At 44.9% G+C, this 15616-nt stretch overlaps 1 pseudogene; it reads right to left on the bottom strand.

Annotated features, from left to right (window-relative positions):
• Positions 1–39: 39 nt before the first annotated feature.
• Positions 40–5221, bottom strand: LOC136157263 (heat shock protein HSP 90-alpha A2-like; annotated as a pseudogene).
• Positions 5222–15616: the final 10395 nt, after the last annotated feature.

Here is a 15616-nt window from a genome sequence, read left to right as displayed (position 1 = left end):
CCTTCCAGCCAAGCACCTTCCCACTCACTGTTAAACATTTCAGCCACCACTGACTTCCTCATAATGTTCCTTCTCCACAAGGAGAGTCATGGGACATCCGATAAATTGAGAATGTTTCTTCACAATCTCCTTTATTCTTTCCTCCCAGGACTTGGTTAGGTCTTTCAGATACGGAATAGCCTTTGTTCTTCAGCCTGTAGGTTTGCCTCTGTTGGTCCTAACTGGATGATCTCCTACAGAAGGCTATAGTGGTGATAATGGCCACTTTCAGTAGCCAAATAGGTAGAGTAAAACCCAGCACCAAACTCTTCTGTCACAGAGAGCTCTGTAGCAGCCTGCAAAGCCTCCATGAGTGCCTTGGTCCCAGACTTGGGGAAGCACCAGGGTTATCGATCAGTGCATCCTTAGTTGTCCCCATTTTGGTGTTCATGGCCGTGAGGGTTCGATTTTACTCATCTGGAATGAGATTAATGTGCAGCTCTTTCCCACATTTTAGTTTACTGGTGTCTGTCAATCTTTCACATCATAATTTTGTCCAGAGCATCTGATGATTTAGAAAAAAGCTCCCTCAGAGCTCTCTATTCGAGTGGTAATTATTGCTGCTCAGTAACATCAACTGGGTAATTGCTTCCTGAAAGGCAGACATCTCAACCTCCTCCTCTGTCGGCTGGTCTGGAGTCGGTTTCCTCAGACATCTTGGCTAAAGAACCACATGGATTTTTTTAGCATCAATGCGGCACCAGGACACAGAAGCAATTGAACCTCCATCTTAGAGCAAGCGCAAACCCTTGCTTCAGTTGTGGGCAGGCTTTTTGTAATTGACGTTATCAGACTTTCATTGTAGAATAGGTAATGTAAAAGTAGATGAGGTGAAGAGTGAGAACTTATTTTCTCAGTCTTTCAGGCTCACTCCCAGAGCTCTTTGTTGGTCTACCCTTAACCATCTGCTGTCCCTCTCGATGTTTCCTGCGTGTATGGCTTAGGTGTCGAGAGATTGTTCACACGCTTGACTCTGAGAGGTCTGAGCTGTGTTTCTGTCATATGGGTTTGGGAGCTTGCTCATGAAGCCATAAGAGTAAACATGGCTCCTCCTTACTTAAACATTTTATTAAGCACTTACCTCAAAATGGTTTCTTTACTCGAAAAGTAGCTAACATGGAGTGCGCACTGTGTGCCCAAGGGTTTGGTTCTAAGCAGTTGACATGAGTTAACTCCCTTCACTCCATGCCCTTATGGATGCAGGAAATCTGTAGGGAGAGCTCACTGAGGCGGAGCCTCATTGAGCATTTCCCTCGTGGAGGGGAGCGCCATGATCACACTGACATGCACAGCCGAGGCCTGGAGTCTGGACGCCCCTCCATGCCCGCAGCAGACATACCATCTGCAGCCCACTCGCCGTACTCGGTGTCCCCTGAATTCCTGAAGTAGGCAAGTTGGCATCTGGTACCCTATAATTCTCACCCTTGACCGCATGTTAAAGTCACCTAGAAAAGGAAAGTGAGCCTGCCTTCTTCTCCAGCTCTGGTGTAAGAAGGTGGGGCCTGGGCAAGGGCAGGCTTTTTCGGTTTTGTTTTTTAAATATACATGTATATTTTAATAATTTTATGTATTTTATTTTTGGTGGTGCTGGGTCTTCATTGCTGCAGGCTCTTCTCTAGTTACAGAGTGGGGGCTGCTCTCCAGTTGCAGTGCTCAGGCTTCTCTTGTTGCGGAGCACGGGCTTCAGGAGTTGCAGCTCCTGGGCTCTAGAGCACAGGTAAGTAGTTGTGCATGGGCTCCGCCACTCTGTGGCGTGTGGGCTCCTCCTGGACCAGGGATTGAACCCATGAATCCTGCATTGGCAGGTGGATTCTTTGCCACCAAGCCAGCAGGGAAGCCCAAGGGCAGTTTTAAAAGCACTCCCTCCCCCTCCCGGGCGGTTCTGATGAGAGTCCAGGCTTGAGAAGCAGCAGGTGTCAGGTCACTGATTTGAAGGCAGAGCGTAAAGTGATGGTGTTGGTCTTTGCTTGACTGTCAGGGTCTTGTTTATATTCCTCTCAAAATTCACACTCAGGGGTGCTTCCTCAGAAAATTAGATGGTTAGATATATGTTCTTAATCTGTCTTTTCATACCCGTGGGATCATGATGCTGTAGTCATCATGATGTTTTTGCCAAGTGTGTTTAAAAATTGAGTTATTTGATCATCTGAAAGTTATATATAAATGCATACCCCTGGACCTGTTATGCAGTGTGAGAAAAACATTTCAAAATGTTTGCATACCTCTTCATCCTCTGGCCTAAACCTGTGCCCTCCCCTTAGATGTGACCACTGCTGGTTCTGACTTTTTACATGTTTCTAAAAAATTTTACCATGGAAGTATGTATCCCTCAGTACATAGTATTATTTTGCATTTTAAAAATTATAAATGGTACACAGATGTATTCCTCAATGTCTATTTGTTTATTTTTGGCCTCACCACTTGGTTTTGTAGGATCCTCATTCCCTGATCAGGGGTTGAACCCTGGCCTGTGGCAGTGAAAGCGTGGAGTCCTGACTCCCGGACCACCAGGGAATTCCCTTCCTCAGTGTTTAAAATTCAGCGTTGTTTGTGAGCCTTTGGACTACGTGTTGCTCAAGATGTGGCCGAGCAGGCTCCAGTCCCATTCTGCACCGCTGGACATTTAGGCAGTTACCAGATTTTGCCCTTAGAGCTCTGCTCTGCCCAATTCGTGAGCAGTCTTCACGCACAAGTGTACAGGAGCTACTGTTGTAACCCACATGAGTTTCAGTTTTATTACAGGTCAGGGTGCTCTCCAAAAGGGGTCACATCCATTCCATACCCATATTGGCTACCATCCCACTGCCGCTTCTCAGCATTTGATGTTAAAGTGCTTAATTGTTGGTTGTCTGATGAGTGTACAGAAGTCTTCATTTGTGTATCTCTTCTTGTCAGTGGAGGATCTTTGTATCCTCAAAGAGGCATGAAGAAATTGGGGTGCCCTTTGGTTGGGGCTCAGGTCTTCTCTTCCAGTCTCCATCCAGGACTTCCCAAGAGCAGAACCCAGCAGGAGGCTGACTGGCTAAGGAGCGTGGCAAGCATAGTTTACAGAGTTCCAGACACAGCACCACACAACAGTATAAAAATGTGGGCTTGTGGCTTAGAGACGATGACTAACCCGCAGACAGCAGGCTGCTGGGCACGCGGCTGCTTGGAGGGTGGCCCACCAGGGTCCCTGGACCCGCCACTGCTGCAGAGGGCATTCACAGGGAGAGAAGTCAAACTTGCATGCGTATGTAGTTTCCTTTTACTCATGATTGAAATTAATTCTAACTCATGCAAGTGTGATCAGAAGGAGAATCTAATATGTAGAAGGAGGAACGATGTTAAATGGCTAAGTTGGTAAATTTAGTAGAAACTTCACTTGTCATTGAGAATGTGGGAGGGAGTGGATCTCGTGGAGAGGAGATGTTAGGAGGGGAGTGGGCAAACCCTGCTCTGCCTTGCTTGAAGCCTTGTGGAGGAGACAGCGATTCATAATAAACTGGGTGGCTTGAGGCAGACGCTCCCAGTCTCAGTTGATACACTCAGACACCACTGCTTGGCTGAGCACTCCAGAAATCTCAGTGCCTGAACCGGGATCCCCTCAGTGTCCTGTGGTACTAATCTTAAGTACTCAGCATTAAACCGCCATTCTCGAGGAGGGACAGAACAGGAAACCAACAGAAATTGCTTGGGATTTTGGTTATAAATGGCTATTTTAAAAATATGCACTGACTTGCCTTCCTGGTCTCTATGATCTCCAATTCTTGTGTTCCAGGTCCTTTTGCATTTTGTTTTGTGGCATATGCCTATTAGATACTCTCTTAGAGTCGGTTCATGGGAAGTTATCATTCTGAATTCTCTGTCTGAAAACAGGTTTATTTTGATCTTATACTTGTGTTTAGTGTGGTCAGCTATAAGTCTGATGTCATCTTCTGATTCTTGCTCCTCTCTGATTCTTCTTTCCAGAAGTTTTTAGGAGTAGTTCTGTTTGATGGTTTGAAACATGGCCAGGATGTGTCTGGGTCTGAATCTTTTTGCTTTTTTTCTCCTCCTTGGCACTAGGGATCTTCTTTCAGTTTGACACTTGTGTCTTTGTTTAACTCTGGGAAGTTTTCTTCTGTTACTATCGTTTATCATGGACTCATCTGATGACCTGCTGTGTTTGTTTTACAGCACTGCCCGAATTTCTTTCTTGTTTCTCCACTCAAGAGGCAGGGTTCACACTCTGTCTCCCGCCTCCTTGCATCTCGTGGGTTTCTGTTTGCTTCCGTTAGCGAAATGTGGCAGAGGTGAGGTGCTGTGACTTCTGAGGCCAGCCTTAAAGGCCAGGCAGCTTCACCCGCTTGCCTGGGACACTGGCCCTGGGAACCCTGAGCCACTATGGAAGCAGGCCTCCGGTCCCAGCCGGTCCCGTTCCTTGGCCTCCGGGTGCTGACATATGAGGGAAGAAGCCATCCAGGCTCCTGCATCAGCTGGTCAGGTCCTCCAGCAGAAGCACCAGATGTCATGGCCTGGATGTGGAGCAATTCCTTTGTTACTTCCGTATCCCTGAACCACAGAGTCCTAAAGGGATTGCTGGGACTTACCTGGTGGCCCAGTGGTTAGAACTCTATACTTCTACTGCAGGGGGCCATGGGTTCAATCCTTGGTAGGGGAATTAAGATCCTGTGCTTGCCATGTGGTACAGCCAAAAGAAAAAGAAATATTCTGAACGTCCATCAGTAAGTGAATGAATAAACAAATTATTACAACAACAAAAAGGGATTGCTATTTTACATCACCAAGTTTCAGGGTGACTTTTTATGCAGCAGTGGATAATTGGACCATGCACACACCCCCATCACCGCTCCTCACCATCTCCTGGTGCTCTCCTTCTGAGCTCCAGTTGAGAGGAAAGGGCGCTGAAGTGCCTTGGTCTTGATCACCCTGCTGTCCTGGGCTCTCGGTCATCCAGTTGTTGGAAGACAGTCATTTCCCCCAGCAGATGTGAACCTCTTGCCAATGCCATATGTTGACTCTGCAGTCCAGATGGGCGATGTTTGGCCTGACACGTGCCAACCCTTGGGGACATCACTCCCAGCCTCCTCCCACTTCTGGCGGTGGGGAAGGGCAGTCCCTGCACATACAGGGCCACAGGGTGACCGTCGGGTTAAGTGGCTGCTGACCTCCTCCACCTGCTTTAACATACCGTAGGCATGCTTGCAGCTAGTAAAGGAGAAGTTCATCAGACCACTGGGTGCCAAAGCTCAGGTCTTTGAGGACCCTAAGTGTTCCCCTTTCCCGTCTTGGGAGGGCTGGGTGCACACATCCAAGTATCAGCATAAGGTAGACCATGGCTCTCAGAGTGGGGTCCGGGGGGCCCCAGGCCAACTGACCCAAACTGCTGAGGGGCAGAGCCTGGGAATATGCATTTTTTTAAAAAGAGGAGGCCTGTGCACACCATAGGTGTGGAGTCAGCTGTCCATGTTAGCATTCTCTGGTGACTTCCACAAACTCACTACAAAGCATTCTGAAAACCTAAGATAACAATAAAACAGTCCAATAGAAATATTGTTTTATCTAGAACTGGGGAAACTTCAATATTCATCATCTTGGACACAAAATCCATTTGGTATTAGTACTTCCTACTCTCCCTCAGCAAGCAGACAAGCACAGCATTGTAACTCTAGAGCCCAAGCGTCCATCTCCTTAACCAGTCTCCATTTAAGGGTGAGTGCAAGGAACAGGGTCAGGACAAGCCCCAGAAAGCACTCCTTGGCAGCTCATTCCTGCTAACACTCCAGTCAAATATTACCTAGTAAGAAAATCCCCAAACTTAGGATGGAATCATTAGAATTTTACTCTCATATTCTCTCTCTTCGAGAGAGTTCCCTCAGTTTCCAAGAGCATGGCCTACCTTGAAGGGAACTTCATTTGAGGGAAAGCCTCGACTTTTTCTGGGGCTGGTGTTTGAAGTCCCAGGTTTGTGGGCTGGAGCGTCGTTTTGCGGCAGCTCTGCAGCCTTGAGCGTTCTGATTCAGAATTTTGATAAGGAGACTCTAAAATCTACTTACAGAAATTTAAACCTGGAATGCAAAAATAAACGCTTTTAGGATGCAGCCTAATTCTTAACATTGCTTGAATTGCTTATGTTTCTATTCATCCATGCACATCATCTGAGAACAAAGTTAATGTCACGCAAAGTGTGCACCGCAATACAAGTTCCCTTAAATAAGCCAGCTCACCATCTAAGTAAGAAGGTGTCACCTCCCTGACAGACTCTAGAGAATCACGCCCCAGAAACATGACTAAGAAAGGAGGAGACCCTCTCAAAGCAGAAACTTTATCCATCACATCAGGAACTGAAGTTTTTACCAAGGAGAGAAAAGACTTTGCTAAAAACAAACAATTACATGGGTTAATTGAAATAACTTACAGGTAGTATCAATTCTGTTGTGTGTTTATTTTAAAACACATCAAATAGGAACTTCCTTGGTGGTCCAGTAAAGACTTTGCCTTCCAGTGCAGGGGATACAGGTTCGTTCCCTGGTTGGGGAGCAAAGATCCCAAATGCCTCTCAGCCCCAAAACCAAAAACAAAGCAGAAGCAGTTATTGTAACAAATTCAATAAAGACTAAAAATGGTCTACATCAAAAAGAAAAATAAAACCCACATCTAATAATACATGCAATGATTTAAAAAGCAAATATATCAAAGGCTATATAGCAGCAGGAACAAAAATAACCACTCTCCATGATCCTCAGTTCTGCTCTCCAGGGGCAGTGTTTTCAACTCTTTTAGCTCTTTTTCCTGGCAGTTACTTTTGTGTTTCTAAATGATATGCCTGTTTTGTCTGAATATCTAAGTGTTCAGCATTATGTATTCACTTCCTTGTATGATACTTGAGGTTCAGCTCTTTTACATCCGCCTTCTCCCCAGCCTCCAAATGTGATTATGTCCCTATTTTTAGCTAAATAAGTGATCATTATCACGATGCAAATGTATTCTGCTTTCAAGCCAGGTAGAGCCACCCCAGTTACAGTGCCTGACTGTGCAGCTTTGAGCTTTTCCTTGCTTTGTCACTTGCCTCGTTTTTAACTTGCAGTGTTTCCCGTGTACAAATCCTCAGGTCTTCCTACAGCTCCTCCACATTGTCTCCGCCTCCTTTCCCAGTCGTTCCCCCTCCAGCCCGGGTGCCCCATGCCTAGGTTCTTTGCCCTCCTGAGTTGGAACCCCTTCTGGGCTTCACTCTCTTTCTTCCTAGGCACAAGTTGCCTACGTTTGCTAACGTCTAAACTCTGACCCCTGGTGTGACCTTGGGTTGTCCTTCTCCTCCGGGCTCTAGAGAAACCACAGACAGAATTTCAATCAAGTGTCCACCTCAGCCTGTTACATGAATCCAGCAGCTCCAGACCCCTCCTTCCCGAACATACCATGAAAGACAGTACCTTGACCCACATGTTACATGTCAATTGTACCTCAGCAAAGCTGGGGGGAATTATGTGAAATTTTAGATTGAAATAGTGACAAGTGCAGTGGTTGTGGATTTCTGGCTGTGTTTGAATCCTTCCTTCACCCTTGCACCTTGAGAGGAACAAGTTCAACTCCTGTGTCTCTGTGTCATCTTAATGGGGGTCTGGTCCGTCTGCCTCAGGATTGCCGAGAGCAACGCATGCGTGAACCCATTACATGGAGTGATGTCTGTCTGCCAAGACAGAGCCCCCAGTAACTGTTACTATTAATACAAATTATGCTGCTCTTTCCTTCCATTTTGTAACATGGACTCTCTGGCTGTGGAAATTAGTTTTATGTCCCTCAGTAAAGCGGGTAGTTTTCTGTCTAAAAATTCCTATTTCTCATGACTTTTATTCTAATTATTTTATTGTATGTTGAACTCAATCTAGTTTATTTATCAAATTTTTTCTAATATATTTTCTGATCCCTCTTTTAAAAAATAAGCAATTTTAATTTTGAGCTAATTGGAATCCAATAGCTTTTTTTTTTACTTTTTAATCATATCACCCTAAAACCATAAAAGATTTTCTAGATCTTAAAAAAGAAAAATACCCAGAGGCTTCACACACTCAGTTGGGGGATGCTGTCTTGCAGATGTGTGCTGTCTCCTTCACGCCTGTCAAAACCTAGATTTAATCCAGGGTGACCTTTTCCAGCTCTGTTGCTGGTGGTGGTTGGAAGTTAGTGGGAGTCATCAAGTGGTGCTTCCAGAATGTTCTTTGAAGGGGCTGGCTCAGCCTGAAGCTCAGCTTTCTGCCCCTGCTCCTTCCTGGGATGTCCACCTAATGTTTGGAAGTGCAGTGGCCATCCAAGAGGTGAACCCCAGGACAGTATCCCGTGTCACAGCGGAAAGGCAGAAGGAGTTGCTGGCTGCAGCAGCCCTGCCCACCCTGCATACCTGATGCTGAACACTTTGTTTTCTGAGAGAAAAGCGAACTATAACAAAACAGAAACAGACTGGAACTTTTCTGGCAGTCCAGTGGTTAAGACTCCACACCTCCACTGCAGTGGGGCTTGGGATCCCAGGTCAGAGAACCAAGATCCCGCAAACTGCTCATTGTGCACCCCCGAAACTGAACAGAACCAGACTCACAGACACAGGGAACAAACTACTGGTCACCACAGGGTGGGGTTGGGGCAGGGGTAGCATCAGTGAAGGGGATGAAGAGGTGCAAACTACTATGTATAAAATGAATAAGATGCAAGGATGTAATTACAGCACAGGGAATATAATCAGTATGTTATCATAACTTTGTATGGTATGCAATTTATAAAAATATCGAATCACTATGTTGTACACCTGAAACTAATATAGTTTCAGTCAACCATACATCACTTAAAGACAATTAAAAGCTCTATGGGATTAAGCCACAGGGTGGCCTCTCACTGGCCGCCTAATCCAGTTTCTAATGGCATCCCTGACTCGATGGACATGAGTTTGAGTAAGCTCCCGGAGTTGGTGATGGACAGGGAAGCCTGACGTGCTGCAGTCCCTGGGGTCGCAGAGTTGGACTGAACTGAATGGATTCATGAGAGACTTCAACTATTTACTGAAAAGACTGCTTTCCCTAAAGGATGATTCTGAAGAGTCGCAGTTAACTGTGAAGTGACATACGTTTACACAAGAATGTGTCTGGGACCTAATTCTTCACTCGGGTTCACTCCCTGTTTGTTGTTTATTTATTTTTATTGAAGTATGTTGATTTACATGCTGTGTTAGTGCCTGCTCTACAGCTAAGTGATTCACTTATATATATATATATACATATTTATATTTTTATTTATATGTAATATATAAATATATATAAATTCTTTATGTGTGTGTGTGTGTGTGTGTGTGTGTGTGTGTGCATGCTAAGTCGCTTCAGTCATGTCTGACTCTTTGCAACCCTATGGACTGTAGCTTGCCAGGCTCCTCTGTCCCTGGGATTCTCCAGGCAAGAATACTGGAGTGAGTTACATATATATATATATGTAAATTCTTTATTCTTTTTTTAAATCTTTTCCATTATGGCCTATCATAGGATATTAAATATAGTTCTCTGTGCTGTATACAATAGGATCAAGCAATATTTGAAAGTAGAAAAGGAATAGCTGCATTTTCATGAAAAAATGTTTATGATTCTGCTGTCATCTCTTGTGTTCTTTGAGTCTCACCTAAAGGCTTACGTTTACTCAGCTGTTTCTGCTTGTTTCCTGTTCCCTGAAGTTTTTCGGGGTTCTTCCTAAAGCTCTCTACTCCCCCGAATGTTTATACTCAACCTACTCTGGTCTGCTCCAGGATCTGCTCACTATTTGTAGAGGAAATTACATGCCCACCTCCCCAGACCAGACAGATGGAAACCAGTGTCTTACTTTAGTCCTCTTTCCTTGAGTGCTGTCCACCCAAGTCGCTTCCTACTTGTTCTCCTTGGCGTTGTGCTTAACCTCTGAATAGTCTCATCCTGTGGGTTTTGCGCTTTTTTTGGTGCTTTCATTTTTCTGTGAGTCTGTACTGAACTTCTAGAAATTTCTCTTGAAATAATGGGATGTGTGTTTTCTAATGACTTAAATGGGGTTTTTGGAGAGGAGAGTAGACGCATGTGCCTTCGCTTGGGATCTGGTCTGTATTCTTCTGGCAATGAGTTGAGCTTTTCTTTGTGGTGTAAAATGTAGATTAGCTTTTGCATTGTGATCGTACAGTTAGTTTTCAGAGGTGAAGTTTGATCTGTGTTAGATCAACCTTATTCTATTCCTCAGATGCTCTGTATTTTTCCTTTTTAGTTTGTGTGATGAAAAATGAGAAAAACCAACTGAGGTCATTTGTTTTAGAATACTGTTGGTATTTCTGATAACTTTTTATTCATGCATGAACATAGGGGTATTTTTTTTTAATGTTCTTTTTTCTGAGCAGCATATGAGGAAGCACTTGACCTTTTTTCTTGTCTATCTTTAGTCTTTAGCTTACCAGGCTGTGCTTGTACAAACTAGAATGAAGCAGTCTGTGAGTGATATATTGTTCCTACTGAATGAGAACAGTCAGTACTAAGGAAAAATATCCACTGGGAGAGCATGTCGATTATAGGCTAATAATCAGAGATCTTAATAAGATATTGATTCTTTGAAAATAGGACATATTGACTTGGCTTTATCTATAAAACTACCCAAGTTTGTGGTCAGTACTAAGTCACTTTACTTTTATACAAATTTTTAATAAAATGTACATAACAGTAACCATTTTAACCATTTTTCAGTATACAGCTCGGTGGCATGAAGTTGTGCATTCACAGTATTATGCAACCATCACCGTTGTCCCTTTCCAGAACTTTTCCTTCATCCCAAATGGAAACTCTACCCATTAAATAGTAGCTCCTCTTTCCCCCACCTCAGCCCCTGGGAACCTTTGTTCTGCCTTCCATATTTGAATTTGCCTATTGTAGATTCCACATTTAGTGGAATCATGTAATATTTATCCTTTTGGTTCTGGCTTATTTAATTTCACATGTTTTCAAGGTTTGGATTAGGGCTTCAAAGTTGACAAGTATCAGGGGGACTTCCCTGACGATTCAGTGGCTAAGATTCTGAGCTCCCAATGCAGGGGGCCTGGGTTGAATCCCTGGTCAGGGAACTAGATCCCACATGCTGCAATGAAGATCAAAGATTGAGTGTGCCATGACCAAGAACTGGCACAGCCAAATAAATATATTTTTTAAAGGTTAATAAGTATCAGAAATGGTGACCAAATAATATTCCATTATATGGATATACCACATTTTATTTATTTTTTCATCTGCTGATGGACACTTGGGTGGCTTGCAGCTTCTGACTATTGTGAATAAGACTGCTGTGGGGCTTCCCCGGTGACTCATTGGTAAAGAATCCGCCTGCCAATGCAAGAGAGGTGAACTCAGTCCCTGGGCTAGGAGGATCCCACGTGCCACAGGGCAGCTGAGCCCTTGCTGCTGAAGGGCCAGGGAGCCACAACCCTGAGCCCACGTGCCTCACGCTCTCGAGCCCGTGCTCACAAGAGAAGCCACCGCAGTGAGGAACCCGAGCACCGCAGCTAGAGAAAGCCCAGGCAGCAGCGAAGACCCAACACAGCCAAATAAATTCAAACCAAAAAGACTACTGTGAAGGTGGGTGGACCAGTGTTTCTGTTTGAGCCTCTGCTTTCAGTTCTTTTGCGTATAAACCTAGGGGGTAGCATTGCTGGGTTTTATAGTAATTCTGTGTTAACTTTGTGTTTAGCCTGACTTTGCACGGTGCTGTAATCTTTGGCAGAGGCCCAGCCAGGCTGCCTTCCTACTGTTGGACAGACTGGACTTGCGACTGTGACTCGCTCAGCCGTGTCCCACTCACTCAGGGCTGGCTGCCCTCCAGGGAGCACATGTGGAAAAGATACCTGCAGAGTATTTCAGGAAGCTGACCTGCTGCTGGTTTAATGGCCTGCGCAGTCCCAGTCTACAGGCAGTAAGGAGGTCACATCCTGGCAGGTCAGACGTGTTGGCGGACTTGGGATCTCAAGAAAGATGATACCCCTCTAGTTAAAGGTTATGCCCGTGAAACGTGGTAGAGGCTAGTTGTGATAGCCCTTGGTTCCTGAACTCAAAGTGGAGGAACTGATGAGAACCTTAGATAATACTATTGGCTTTATGGAAACTGTAGAAACTATGGCTATGGGGGCTTTAGCAAGCCCCGTACTCAGTGCCAGGGTGGAGTTTTGTCAGCTTCCTAAGGAGGCTCTAAGTATTAAAGCACAGCTCTTACCCTGTAGGGAAGCACGCCAAATAGCCCTGCACATCAAGGTAATTATACACGTTCAAAACATGGTGAAGGTTCCCCCCTCACTGGTGGAATTCTTGGTTCCCTGGTGTGGTGTCAGGATGAACAGGTTGGCTTTTCCAAGGAACAGTGGTGTTGGTGATCAAGTTGTAATAGTCTGAGGTACTTGCATGTGTATTGTGATTTTGTATCACAATATCTTATTGAGCAAATACTATTCAGTCCGAGCCTTTGCCTCGACAGGCACACGGTCAGTCCGAGGACAGACAGAAACCAAGCAACCCTCCATGCCAGATGCCCAGGGGTACCTCCATCCTCTTGGCCACTTTGAACCTCAGTGACCTACCGAGGTTACCGGGTCCCCGAAACCCCCTGTATTTGTTGACTTCCTTGCCTCTCACTCTCATTTCCTTGGCCTCCATTTCTGTTTATTTGGATTGTTTATCAAAATAACCTAGTCGCACACAAGCCCTGGTGGCAGCCACAGCTTTCAAGGAGGGGAATGACCTGGCCTAGAAACCCATCTAGTCCAACCTAAACACTGACACCTAATACTTGTTCCCATCCCTGCCAACTGCAGAATATGGCCAAAAGGGAACCCGAGGAAGGCCCTGACCACAGTAAGTGTTGGACTCTGTCTTTGTTTGGTTCCTTGCTCTGGGTTGGCTTTGCCACCATCAGCAGAGGACAGGCAACAAATGGGCACAGCTCCCAGAAAAAACAAAATGTCGTAGACTGGATAAACCAACATAGTCTTTTGGAAAACCACAAGTTCACAGATTAGTAACCAGCCCAACCCAACCAGTCCTGAATGGACCACCCACAGGCTTCACTAAATGGACCGTTCAGTCTTGTGTAGATGGTGGTTTTTGATCTTTGGGCCTTTGTAAGCTTTGCCCTTGTGCTTTGTTCAGGAGAAAGTCTTAAGAGAGGCTGTTCCCTCTGGCGTGAAAAACACCAGTTCTATGGTCCCCACCCTCCCAGGGAACAACGTCTTAAACTCTTCTAGTTGTTTCTTCCAACCCAGGATAATAGCAGTGGGCGGACACAGGCCCACAGAGAGGCAGAGGCTTAAGAAGCACCCGCCCCGGATGAGAGCAGGATGACACAGGACTCGGGGTGGGAGTAGATCTTGGGGGTGGCAGCATCATATCCTGGGGACAGAATTTCTGAGAAGAGAAATGTATTAGGTTAAGAAAAGTGCACACGAAATACATTGGGCTTTAGGGTTTATTAAGGTGTATGTATGTGATACGATGGGCTTGGAAATAGTCTATGATATGCCTGGAGAAACAGAATTAATGAATTCATGAGCACCTAACTTGGTTCCTATGCTAGTTTTCTACTGCTGCTCTAACAAATGCCTGCAAATGTAGGGACTTAAACAACACAGGTTTATTTCTTACAGTTCCATTGGTCAGAAGCTCAAGGTGAACCTCAACCAATTGAAATTGAGGTGTCATCAAGGCCCTGATTCTTTTTGGAGGTTCTAAAAGAAAATGGTGTGCTTGCTTCTTCAGGTTGTTGCAGGATTCACTTCCTTGCAGACATAGGGCTGAGTCCCTGCTTTCTTGCTGGCTGTCAGCTTAGGGCCATCCCCTGCTTCTGCTTCCAGAGGCCAGCCACATTCCTTGGGTCATGACCTGCTTTCTCCATCTTCAAAGCCCTCGACAGTGGACCAGTTCCTCTACACTTTGAATCTCTTCCATCATTGCATCTCTCCATCTTCTGCTGCTGCCATTGAGAGCCCATGTCATTACATTGGGCCAACATGGAAAATCCAGGATAATCAACCTGTTTTAAAGTCAGCTGATCTGCCACTCTTAATTCCCCTTTTGCGATGTCGCATTAAGATATTCACATGTGTGATGCCAAGGGTTAGGATATGGGCATCCTTGGGGGCCATCGTTCTTTCTACCATGGTCCCTAAGCTGAGAACAGGGTAAAGCAGACAGAATGGACTGCTGAGGATTTATATTCAACATCTGCTGGGAGGGCAGGAGCCTGAAACTCAGAGCAGCTACCCTAAGCAGAGGGTCCCCCCAGTCTGAGCTGCACAAATATCAGGGCTTTTCCTACTGTTTGGATATTTTTTCCACCATAGACTAGTCTTGCCTCCCTTAGAACTTCTTCTCAATGGAGTCATTCAGTATAATTTTTTGTGTTTTCACTCTGAATAATGTTCTGGAGATCCGTCTCAGTTGTGGTGTGTCTTAGCAGCAACATGTCACAAACTGGGAGATGGTATTCACACACCTGTCAAAGAACTTGATCTAGGATTTCTCTGGTCGTCCAGTGGTTAAGAATCTGCCTGCCAGTGCAGGGGACGTGAGTGATCCCTGGTTTGGGAAGATTCCACACGCTGCAGGGCAACTAGGCTGTGCACCACAACTGCTGAAGCTTACATGCTCTAGGGCCTGAGTGCTGCAACTACTGAAGCCTGAGTGCCTACAACCCGTGCTCTGCCAGAGAAGCCACCACAAGAAGTCCCTGTTTGCCCCCACTGGAGAAAGCCCATGCACGGCAACGAAGACCAGAGCAGCCAAAAATATTAAATAAATTAAATTAAAAAAGAGCTTGATCTGGAGCATATAAAGAACTCGTAACACTCAGTGATAATAGTGTTTTTTCTTATGTAAACGAATCTATGTGCATTGTTTATTGCTAGCTCTGTATACTTAATGATAGATTATGGGTGTTGTAGGCTGATTAATGGCTTCCCCAAAGATGTCCACATCCTAATACCTAAAACTGTGAATATGTTACTTTAGAGGAATTTGCAGTTGTGATTAAATAAAGGATCTTTGGATGGGAAGACTATCCTGGTTACTTAGTTGGGCCCAAGGTAATCACAGTGACCTTAGAAGAGGGAGACAAGAAGGTCAGAGTCGGAGGAAAACAGATTTTTGAGGATGTTACATTCTTGGCTTTGAAGATGGAGGAACAGGTTACAAGTCAAAGAACACGGGTGGCTTTGGAAGGTGGAAACGGCATGGAAATAATGATCCTCTAGTCTTTAGGTCCCAGCCCTGCTGTCCCCTTGATGTTAGCCCAATGAGATTTCTGATCTACCTGACTATAAGATAATAAGTTTATCTTGTTTTTTAAGCCAATAAAACTCCACACAAAAGGCAGTAATAAGACAATTGATTCAATATTACAAGTGCAAAAGATTTGAAAATACACTTCACAAAAGAAGACATACATATTGCCAGTAAGCACATGAAAAATACTCAGTATCATTGGCCCTGCCTGCTTCTCTAGACCTTTCTCTCCTAGGAAAAATACTTAATCTTCTGGGTTTCCTTTCACTTTATTTAGGGTGTCCTTCACAAGT

The sequence above is a fragment of the Muntiacus reevesi genome, chromosome 1 (genome assembly GCF_963930625.1).
Source record: "Muntiacus reevesi chromosome 1, mMunRee1.1, whole genome shotgun sequence".
NCBI classification, from domain to species: Eukaryota; Metazoa; Chordata; class Mammalia; order Artiodactyla; family Cervidae; genus Muntiacus; species Muntiacus reevesi.
Note: the sequence above shows the minus strand (reverse complement) of the source record. Positions and strands in the feature narration are given on the sequence as shown.